This window comes from Leptonychotes weddellii, chromosome 4, assembly GCF_054177405.1.
Source record: "Leptonychotes weddellii isolate Sample4059 chromosome 4, ASM5417740v2, whole genome shotgun sequence".
NCBI classification, from domain to species: Eukaryota; Metazoa; Chordata; class Mammalia; order Carnivora; family Phocidae; genus Leptonychotes; species Leptonychotes weddellii.
Genome location: NC_138372.1, coordinates 107537706 through 107549032, shown reverse-complemented (window position 1 = coordinate 107549032; position 11327 = coordinate 107537706). Strand labels below are relative to the sequence as shown.

Sequence of the window (11327 nt, the reverse complement as noted above, 5' to 3'; positions counted from 1 at the left end):
AAAGGAGTGTCTTTTGTTATTCATAATGTGCCCCTTTCAATGACACTGGAGTTTATGCTAATGAGGTAACTTAGGAACTCTTGATACCCTCGGCAGAGGGCTGGTCACCAGGAAGACAAAGTAATTAGAGGGTTGGAAGTTTCAGCCTCACCCACCAATCTCTGGGAAGGGGAGAGTAGGAAGCTGGAGATCGAGCTCTGTAAAAACCCTTGACCAATGTGATTCAGAGAGTTTTGGGTTGCTGGACACATGGAGTGATGGGAGAGTGGCACTGCTAGGGCAAGCGGGGAAGCTCCATGCCCCTGCCCCATACTGCCCTGTGCATCTCTTTCCTCTGGCTATTCCTGAATTTTATTCTTTCTAATAATCCAATAAACATAGGTAAAATGTTTTCCTGAGTTCTGTGAGCCATTCTAGCAAATTATCAAACTTGAGGAGTGGGTTGTGAGTACCCTTAATTTACACCTGGTCAGTCAGAAGGCTGGGTGGCCTGAGACTCACAACCAGCATCCAAAGTGGGGCAGTCTTGCGGGACTGAACCCTTAACTTGTGGGGTCTGGGAGTGCCTGGGTGGTTCAGTTGGTTAAGCGTCTGCCTCAGGTCGTGATCCCAGAGTCCTGGGATCCAGTCTCGCATCAGGCTCCCTGCTCAGCAGGGGGTCTGCTTCTCCCTTTCCCTCTGCCTCTCCCCCTGCTTGTGCGTGCTCTCTCTCTCTCTCTCAAGTGAATAAATAAAATCTTTAAAAAAAAAATCTGTATCTCTAAATACAGATAACATTTAAGGAGGGTGAAATCTGTGAGTTCATCACTGGAATTATGACTGCTGATAGAGCTAAGGAAGCATTCAAAGATTTGGAGCCCAAATTTAGGTACCTTTGACTCCTTTCCTGGAATGTCCCCTATAGTTAACTCACCATTAAAAAGGAAGTGATTTCAGTTCATGCCAAGTCCAACCACCAGTGGAAGGGATACCATCCATTGTTCTCAATTTTACAAATTTTTCTTTTCTTTCATGTCACTTCTCTTCCTTTTCTAGCACTACATTTTCTCTCTTTTTTTTTTTAAAGTAACAAACATTTGCTTTCACAGGCATGCAGTTTCATCTTGCATCAATGCCATGAAGTAGGTATCATTATTGCTACTTTATAGAGAGTGAAATGGGGCCTCAAAGAGGTAATATAAGGTTAGGCAGACACTCACAGACACTAAAACCCTATGATGACTCCCTTTCTACTCCTACCATTTCCTTTTCCTCCTTTTCCCCATTCCAAAGGACTTCACAGGCTTAGGACAGGCACCCAGTATTCTAAGATCCATGCTTTTCAGCCCTCTGAGTATCAGAACCACCTGGGGAGCTTTTACGAAAGCTGATGACTGGCCCCATCCCAGGTCATACGAATCATGGCATCTGGTGGTGCAGCCTGGACATCAGCATTTTGTCAAAGGCCCCCAGGTGATCCTAATGAGCGGCCAGGATTGAGAATCCTGCTATCGTGTTTGCACCTCTTATGAGCCAGAGAAAAGAAAATAGTCACCCTCAGGCAGAAGCAAATCTTCGGAGCACGTCTCAGTAAACCTGGTTGACAAAAACCAAGGACAAAGTGACCAATGAGACTTACAGATGGCAATCTGAGCTGACACATTTAATGCCTCTCCCTTCCCCAATCCCACTGGAAGAATCATAGAATCATCCTGAGCAGGGAGAAAAGTCTTTAACATTCATGTAAAATAAGGAAGAATGGTATTGACGCACTAGAAACTTTGAGGAGATAGGCGCAACTTGGTGGAGGTGAAAACAGAGGGGTCAAAGTACTAACAAGAACTACGCAGCACTGACGAAGGCCACGCTGGGAGTAAGTGAGTGAAATTCCCCCAAAGACCTGGGAAATTCTCACCCGTGAACTACAAGAGAATGGGACTGTGAGACAGTCGGTGGGTGGAACTTAGGGTGGTTTGAAAATTACACAAGTGCCTCACACACAGAACTGCCGGCCACCTGGAGGGATTTGGGGAAGGCCCCCATCAGTTACCAAAGAAATAAAAACTTAAAATTTTCCCTCTGGGACTCAGAGAACAGAACAGGAACCAACCCAATCGCTGACAAAATCATCTCAAATTTCCAAGCCAGGTAAATATAGATCTCCTTTTGAAAGAAAAAGCAAATCAAAACGAAATAAAAATCCCAGAATACAGGGATAGATTTGGTACACAAAAAAAGAAAGAAAACTACTTTGAAGAATCAGAGCAAATGGCTAATCTATGAACTAAACTTATTCCAAAAAGCAGGGATTTTTAATTTGGATTTTCAACATGTTGGAAGGACATTATGGAGAAGGGCTACAAAGAAGAAACAATTGATAAATATTTCTATTGGTGAAAATCATGCTCACTAGAATTTTGTTCAAAACGACTTTAATCTGGGCAGGGTGGCAGGTTAAAATTTCCAAAGATGGCAAATTTCCCAACCTACAAGCTCATATGCAACGTGACCTTCCTCTTTCATCAGGAAGAGGGGTCTATTTCTCCACATCTTTGAATCTAGGGAGGGGGCAGGAGGATCAGTGTGACTTTACTGACCAATAGACTATGCTGGAAATGACACTATGCCGGCTCTGGTCATAGCTGGCCTGAAAGCTTTTGCTTCTGCCTATTGGAAGTCAGCAGCCATGTAAAAGGTATGACCACCTAAGACAACCAAACTGTGAGAAGCCCAAGCCATGCAGACAGACCCCAGAGAGTTAGACACCATGGAGAGAGAGAAAGAGAAATTGAGAGAGGCCACGCCTTGGGAGTGAGAAGACAGAATGGAAGTGGACCACCCATCCCAGCTCTACCAGCTAAGGCCATGTGATCAGAGATACACCACCCAGCCAAGCTACCAAATTCCTGACCCTCAATATTATAAGCAAAATAAAATGGTGGCTCCAAGCCACAAAGTTTCAGGTGGTTTGTTAAAAAGAAATCGATAGCAGCAAAGGCAACCCACAGCAGCCTGGAGGGCCTCACAAAGACAGGAGGGTTTGGTGAATGTTGAAATCTCAAGCCATCTTCCCCAGCTCAGCTCCCAGACTTCTGGCAGCCAGGATATGACCCTAAAGGCAAGACAGAGGCAGATTTCTTCTGCGAATTCTGACCAGCTCTAGGGGAAAGACCTAAAGCAACTCACTGGAGAGCTCCCCACAGTAGCCCTACGGAGAAGTTCCCTTTCATTAGGACCCTGCCCACAGGCAGCCTCCAATCACCTTTCAGGCCCCTATCCTAAACATGCACAAACAACCCAGGATTCCTCGGCCTGTGAGAACACCTTTAATATGAAACACACAGAAGAAAGGAGATTTAGAGGAAACAGATTATGAGGGGAGGAGAAAACTAAAAAGCAAAATGATCATTATTGTCCATAAAGAAGGAGATATAGGAGAAAACATTGCATCCATAAAACAAGAACAGGATGCTATTAAAAAGAACAAGTAGTCCAAAAACCAAAAAAGAGCTTTTGGAAATTAAATAAATGACAGTATGAGTGAATAACTCAGCAAAAGGGTGGGAAGATAAGTTGGGGAAACTTTCTGGAAAAGAAAGCAAAAGTCAGAGATGAAAAATAAAAGAGGAAAGACAAGAAAACTAGAGGACCAGTACAGACCAACAATTATCTGTTCCCTCCAAATAATAAAGAGTTCCAAAGAGAAGGAACAGAGAAAATGAAGTGGAGGAAATCACCAATAACGTAATTCAAGGGAACTTCCCAGACTTGAAGGGTACGACACACACCAAGTCACATCATCATGAAACCTCCTAACATTAGTTAGAAAAAGAAGATTCTGCAAGGACAGGGAAGGAGGAGAGAGAGGGACAGAGATTGAGAGAGAGAAAGGTCACATACAAATGAGAAATCATGGAATGACTTAGAACTTTGCAATAGCAACACAGGGCACTAAAAGACAATGGTGCAATGCCTTCCAAATTCTGAAAAATCATCTCCACACTGAACTTATCCATCCAGACAAACTATGAACATGTGCAAAATGAAGACATTTGCAGACATATGAAACATTAATCTCCCACACACTTTTTTTAGGAACCTATGGGAGAGTGTGCCTCATAAAACAAAGGAATGAATCAAGAAGGAAGAAAATATGAAAGCCAGGAAAAAGGCTTCAACACAATCGAACAATAAAGGAAATTCCCAGAACATTAGTGAAGAGGGTTCTCAGAACAACAGCTGCCAGTTCAGACAAGAGTTGGTCACTTTACTTCAGTAAAGATTCCCCCAGAATACTGAAGAGACAGAATGTCTGATGTGAATGCACACCTCAAGAGATCTAGAACAGTGGTAGAGAATCGGGGCTGACACGTGTAATGCAGATCCAAGAAAGACACAAAACAACTATAATCCAGAGCAACACTCGCCAGTAGAAACAAAGTGTGCACCCCACATGTAATTTTACATTTATTGCTAGTCACATTTTAAAAAGAAAGAGCTGAGAGGCGCCTGGCGGGCTTAGTCAGTAGAGCATGTGGCTCTTGCTCTTGGGGTCGCGAGTTTGAGCCCCATGATGGGAGTAGAGTTTACATAAATAAATAAATAAACAAACAAATAAATGAGTTGAAATTCATTAATTAGTATCAATAATATATTTTATTTAACCCAATATATCTAAAATATTATTTCACCATTAAATCAATACAGAATTATTATTATTTTTTTTAAAGATTTTATTTATTTATTTGACAGAGAGAGTCACAGCGAGAGAGGGAACACAAGCAGGGGGAGTGGGAGAGGGAGAAGCGGGCTTCCCGCGGAGCGGGGAGCCCGATGCGGGGCTCGATCCCAGGACCTTGGGATCATGACCTGAGCCGAAGGCAGACGCTTAACGACTGAGCCACCCAGGCGCCCCATCAATACAGAATTATTAATGAGACGTTTTATATTCTTTTTTCATACTAATTCTTTGAGATCCAGTAGGTATTTTGCATTTATAGCCCACCTCAGTTTGCTCACTAAAATTTCTCAGAAATACGTGATTTTGACCTGAATTTAGTTTTCATTAAATTTGCAGCTGAAAAAGTTATTCACATACCAAAGGTGTTCCAAACATACTTAAAATTTTTCCAAAAGCCATCAGTTATTAAATTCCGATGTAAAATTAAATAACGTTAAAAATTAATTCCTTAGTTACACTAGTCACATTTCAAGTACTCAGTAGCCACATGTCCCTATTGGCGAGTGTATTGGACAGCTGAGATCCAGAGAGATCAAAAATATTTGGAAAAGGAAAAGTAATCATTGTCACTATATAGCTCAGCTTCAAATAACATACTCTGAGTATTCATTTAATCAAAATTATCATATGAACTCCACTGGGAAGATGGGGATGGGAAACATTCATTGTGTCAAGGGAGGAAGAAGAAAGAAAGCTAAATCTTAAAACGTCTGAAACTGAAAAAAAAGTAGCAATATAATCCTATTAAATAGAAACAGAAGTAAATACAAAAGGAATCTATCAACATCACTCCAAGTGAATGCCTCTGGGTAAGGAGAACGGAGGGAAAATGGGCTTGAGACTTGTGTTTCTCGGAAACATTACAGTATTGGTTGACTCTTTAAACTCATGCATGCATGATTTTGATTTTTGAAAAGATCTTGACAAATGATCAGTGGCCAGTCTGTCCACAAGTGTGTGGGTTAAGAATTTTCTATCTAAATTCTCGCTCTCTCACTCTCTCCTTCTCTGTATAAAATAAATAAATCTTAAACAAAACAAAACAAAAACGGGGGGAGGGCGCCTAGGTGGCTCAGTCAGTTGAGCATCTGACTCTTGATTTCGGCTCAGGTCATGATCTCAGGGTCATGGGATCGAGCCCCATGTTGGGCTCCACACTCAGTGGGGAGTCTGCTTCTCTCCCTGCCCCTCTCTCTCTGCCCCTCCCCTACTCACACATGCTCATTCTCTCTCTGTCTCTGTCTCTCTCTCTCTTTCTCTCTATAAAATAAATAAATCTTAAAAAAAAAAAAAAGAATTTTCTATGTAATATTGCCCATGGAGGATTGTCACTTTAAAACAGGACCCCTTCCCATCGTCCTCTGTAAGGAGGCAAAGCTGGGAGGCAGCCCCAAGTGTCAGATGGAAAAGAAAGCTGACAGAGAATGCAGTGCAACACATGCATCCTTGTGGCCAAATCCCAAGTCCCACTCTCAAGGCACAAGAGAGGCTTTGAGGAAGTCATACAAAATGGCCTCCTGCGGATCCCAAGGGGATAGAAGAGCCAGGGGACGGGAAGCACAATTCTCAAGAGATGAATGCCACACAATTCTCAAGAGATGAATGCCCGAAGACAGGGTAAGTGGGCAGCACTTCCCACCTTCTCCACACCTCAAACCTGTCCCTTTCAGTGGGGTCTAGCTACTCCACTTGTGGTCCCATTGGCACCTCCTCCAAGCCAAAGTCTACCATCCTTCATGGCCCAGGGCAGAGGTTCTCCCTCCTTTAAATTTTCCCTGACTACTCTTGTCCTCACTGACTATCTTTTTTTTTTTTTCTTTTTTAACTCACATGGTAGGTCTCACACAGTTTGGACCTTAATTATAAACTGTGGAATTGCACACTATAATTTCATGCATAATTTCCAAGCTGCACGATAAGAACAAGGACAATACCATATGCTTCTGCATGCCTCATCATACTGAGCATAGGATTAAACCCATAGTATAGGTTTGAAGAGTATTTGATGATTGATTGTTGGCAGTGATATTGAAATGTGTTTATGCATTTCTGTAGTACCTGTTATTTCAGAAGCTATGGTATTTTATAGGTAGGTAAGAGAGAGAATTTTTAGACATAGGAACTCAGGTACAGAGCTGAGTTCATTTCCCCTTCAGTTCATGACACAATATTGTAATTGGTCAATATAAAACCTCTCCCTTCTTTAATTTTATTGGGATTTTTCTCCTTTATCCTTGATCCCCATGACCTGTCTCCTTCCTCTCTCCTCACCCAATAGATAGCCATCTAATGTATTAGGAATTTGCCCTTGGAGATGTACATATCTTAAAAATAAAGTGTTTGTATATGTGTGCTTTTCTTAACTTTATTAAAATAATATCATGCTATAGATGTTCTTTTTTTACTTTTTCATTTAGCATCTTTCTAAAAACCTGTTTCCAGGGATGCCTGGGTGGCTCAGTCGGTTGGGCGTCTGCCTTTGGCTCAGGTCATGATCTCAGGGTCCTGGGATTGAGTCCCACATCTGGGTCCCTGCTCAGCGGGGAGCCTGCTTCTCCCTCTCCCTCTGCCGCTCCCCCTGCTTGTGCTGTCTCTCTCGCTCTATCAAATAAATAAAATTTAAAAAAAACTAAAACTAAAACTAAAAATAAAAACCTGTTTCCATTGCTCCAACTGCTGCATAGTATTCCACCATCAGCTTCTATCATATTTCATCCATCCATTCCCCAAAGGATGGATACCTACATTGCCTCCAACTCCCTGGGACCCAAAATAATGCCATGAGGAACAACATCCCTACACATCTGTTTCCATATGGACGTATGCAAGAGTTTCTCTGGCATATATTGGGATAGCTGTGTTATAGAATATAAAAATATATAAATTGGCTAAGGATTTTGGAATTGTTCTCCACAATGGCTACACCTATCTCATTTCTACCAGCTGTGGATGAGAATTCGCTGTTGTGTGATTCGGAAACAGCTATCTAACGACATGTGACAGAAACAGCTTTGGGAGCAGAGTTGAGGACCTCAGCAGATGTGATTCTCATCATCTCTATGAAAAGGAGAAGACAAAAGAAACACAAAAAGAGGCAGTTGCGTGCAGGTTCATTTACCTGGTCCACTTCCCTTTAAAGTGGGGGGACAGGACTAAGCTCTGTTTAAGGGATGCTGCTTCCCTAATCTCCCCATTCTGTGCTTCTGACTCTTGGCTGTAGTAGTTAAGGAACCACTTATTTGAGACAGTTCTTTTGATTTGTATCTCAAAAGATTTTCTACCTTGGGAAAAGAAAGCAAGAGGAGGGAGAAATAAGGCATTAGTTAAGAAAACAGAACCCACAGATTCTGAAATGGTAAACACACGCGATTAACTAGAAGTGATAAGGCTCTGAAGTTGACGTTTATTCCTATCAACAGGGGAATTGATGAATCCCTTTGCCAGTGGGACTGAGTGAAATATCTCCGTCTTTTCCTGCCCACATCCTCGTGTTTCATCACCCAGGGCTGCAGGGTCCCAGGACATGAGCTCTCTTGTTTACCCTCTTCCTGCCCCGCATCTGGGGGCTACCTAACCCTGGCTCCTCAGAGGACTCCTCTACTGTTGTCCTCCCCAAGCGTGTCCATGTGCCTACAGACAATGTCAGGTCCCCCCCCACCCCCACCCCCGCCATTGCCTCAGCTGCCAAATCTAGAACGCTGGGCGGCAGGACCGCAGATCAGACGTGGGGACGGGGGAAGACCAAGTGCCCCAGAAAGGGCACACAGCCTTCTCCCTCCCCGGTGCCTGAACCCCTCCACGTGCCCCTCCACTTCCTTTGCCGGATTCCCACCATCTGGGGTCCACCTCTGACTTGACAGACTTCTGTTGGTCACATCTGGCTTCAGAGAAAGAAACAAGGAGTTAGAAGGCCTAAACTAACAGGCAGCACTTGGCACACACAATAGAAGGCAGCTGCTGTTTATAGCCCTTTCTAGGGTGGCCTCAAGCTGGACCTCACACTTCCCTTCCCTGGCTTCTCCCTGTGGGGCATTGTTTTACACGGAGCATCTGGAACCTCACAATCTTGCAGCTTGGAGGGGGAAAAAAAAAAAAAAAACAACGCAGGAGTCCTATGAATCTGTGAAACTCTACCGAACTCTCTTCCTGGGGAAACTTCCCCACCGGGCTCCTGGCTTACCTCTCAGGTAAGGCAGGTCCCTACCGTTCCCGACCCTCACCTCTCTATGCATTACGTGGCAATACAAAGACCAGCCGGCCAGCTATCCAGTAAAAAAGCTAGCCCCCGAAGTCTTTTTTCTAAATAACCGTCTAGGAGGCCTGAAACACTTCCAATGTCTTAAAGGCGAAAACACCCAGCCTGGACTCAGGTGGTCAGTTCGAGACCAGCATCGCATCGTAGGAGGCCAGTAGCAAGGCCCTTCCCAGAGCCTTCCTGCTTGGTACCGTCATCCGTGTGCCTCTTCTGACCCCAGGGCTTCTCTTCTCTGGTCCTGTCCCCATAGAAACAAGCGCGGAGCTGGCAGGCGCCGAGAAGGCTCGGCACGCACCACCTGACTCGGCGCGCGCCCCTCCAGTACGCACGCCTGATTTCAGCCGCCTGAGCCGGCTCCGCTGGGCAAGGTGGCGCCTAATTACCTCCCTTCTGTTTTTTTCCCTCCTCTTGTCCTCTCCCCTCCCCACCCCTCAGAGGACAGCCTTTCCAAGAAATAACACACGCGCGCACCTGGCACAGTGCGATAGGGAAGCTCACCATGGATACCGGGCTACCATTCCCACTCCGGCGGTGGCTCCTGGGAATAAGTAACTATCTCTAGAATGCTACGAACTCCAGATGTGCACCGACTAGTGCCTCGAGACCCGGCTTCCTTGTCTCATTATGCCTCGTTTTTTCCCCAAGTTTCATATATGCATATCGAGCCTTCCGAAGGGGGGAAAAAATGGGAAATGGTAATCTTCCTTTTAATATGCTACCACATGCCAGCCCCGAACAGCTGTGCACACACAACACGATGGACTGGACATGAAATATAGCCCAGCACCATTTTTTCATCATTCATTCCCAGGGCTTACAAAACACATTTACTTGGAGGGAGGTCACACAGTCTTCCTTCTGCATAAAAAGGTGGCTTTGAAATAGGTACAGCCATCTGGAAACAGCCTCTTCTGCCATTGATATGTAAAATGCACATATTACACCATCTTGCTTGGGACTCTAAAGCCGGACGCAGAGCCACACAGAGGCCCGTGATTGTTTAAATAGACAGTCTCCGGTTCGCCACAGTGCTTACCTTGGTCTGCAAAACTATTTGCCCGCAGTCTAGGTGACTCTGGACAGGGTGGGGAGGCAATTTGCTCAGGGGGGCGTTCATCTGTGTGCAGGGAGAGTGTCCTGGAGTCCAAATTTGGGGGGAAATGACTTGAACACTCTCCGTCGCTGCTGCAGCCTTGTTAATAAGAGAGAATATGTCAAGTGCGTGACTGGGAGTAAATAGCAAACACTCCATCGAAATAATGACCTCTGCTCTTTGGCTCATTATAACCAGCGTTTGCTTCCCTCCCTAAAAGACTTAGATCCCACCTTTAATAACTGGTTTTGTCAGGCATTTAAAGGAAAAGAGCGATGGGTCCTAGTTCACTAATTGATCTCCGTGTAGTCAGGGGGTTGCTTCTGTATGTTTATTAACATTTGCTCCTTAAAATGAGTACACTCCCCCCCCCGCCACACACACACCCAGAAAGACCTTCACAAATAAATTCTTATCCAGAACTTATCCAAATAAATTCTTGACCTCTCAAGCAATTGAACTTGGTGTTGTTTCTTCCATTTTTATTTCCTGGGCTTGGTTTTGATCTCTGTTTATTTTTTTTTAAATGTATACACGATATGGAGAATATAAATCAGCTGCCTTAAAATTTAAATGCCATCCCAAAGCTAAATGCTCTCCCTCCAAAAAAAAAAAAAAATCCCTGAAAGAATACAGAGCTCTGGAGCAGCTCAAAGGGTTAAGCTGTTAAATGCACAAATAGCAGAGCTCCCGTTACTGAGAGGAGAGCGAGCCCACTGGAAGGAGGAGATCACTCTAGGTCAGCCTGTCCTTTACATTGTGAAGAGCTAGAAAGGGGCTAATAAACCCAGCAGCCTATGGCAAAGGTAATTTATTTTATATTCCTAGTCATCACATGCAATATTTTTTGGAGGGTGAGAGCAAATATAATTCAAAGAAAGTGATAAACAATAAAAAAAAAAAACCCAATGTCTAGTGAGGCTTCCACCCCCAAGTTAAGAGAACACTTGCCTTTCTCTGCTTTTGTGGTGCATTTCTCATCCTGTTTGTGTGTCAACATCTTCAAAGTGCCTAAGCGGCTGTGGTGGGGGATGGTGGCTCTACCTAAGCCTGGGGTCAGGGGTCCTTCCGGGGGAGGACAGGAATCCCCCCCACCACCCAGATAAGCAACTCCCAGGTGTGGGCGCACACATTTCCGCACAGGCACCTCCCAGCCCCACTCCCGGGAAGAAGCATCCACTTGACTTATGAATCGGCTCCTTGCCCCGGAGTAATTACCAAGTGGACAGTTCTCCGGCTGATCTCCTGAGCCAGCGTGG

General features: G+C 44.4%; 1 long non-coding RNA gene across 1 annotated transcript in view; it reads right to left on the bottom strand.

Moving 5' to 3' along the window:
* Window positions 1–5960: 5960 nt before the first annotated feature.
* The window catches only part of LOC115939538 (uncharacterized), a 47024-nt gene continuing 41657 nt past the window's right edge, over window positions 5961–11327 (bottom strand). Inside the window, exon 4 of the long non-coding RNA XR_014144191.1 lies at window positions 5961–5980. This is a non-coding gene — a long non-coding RNA (uncharacterized LOC115939538). The remainder of the gene's footprint in view (window positions 5981–11327) is intronic.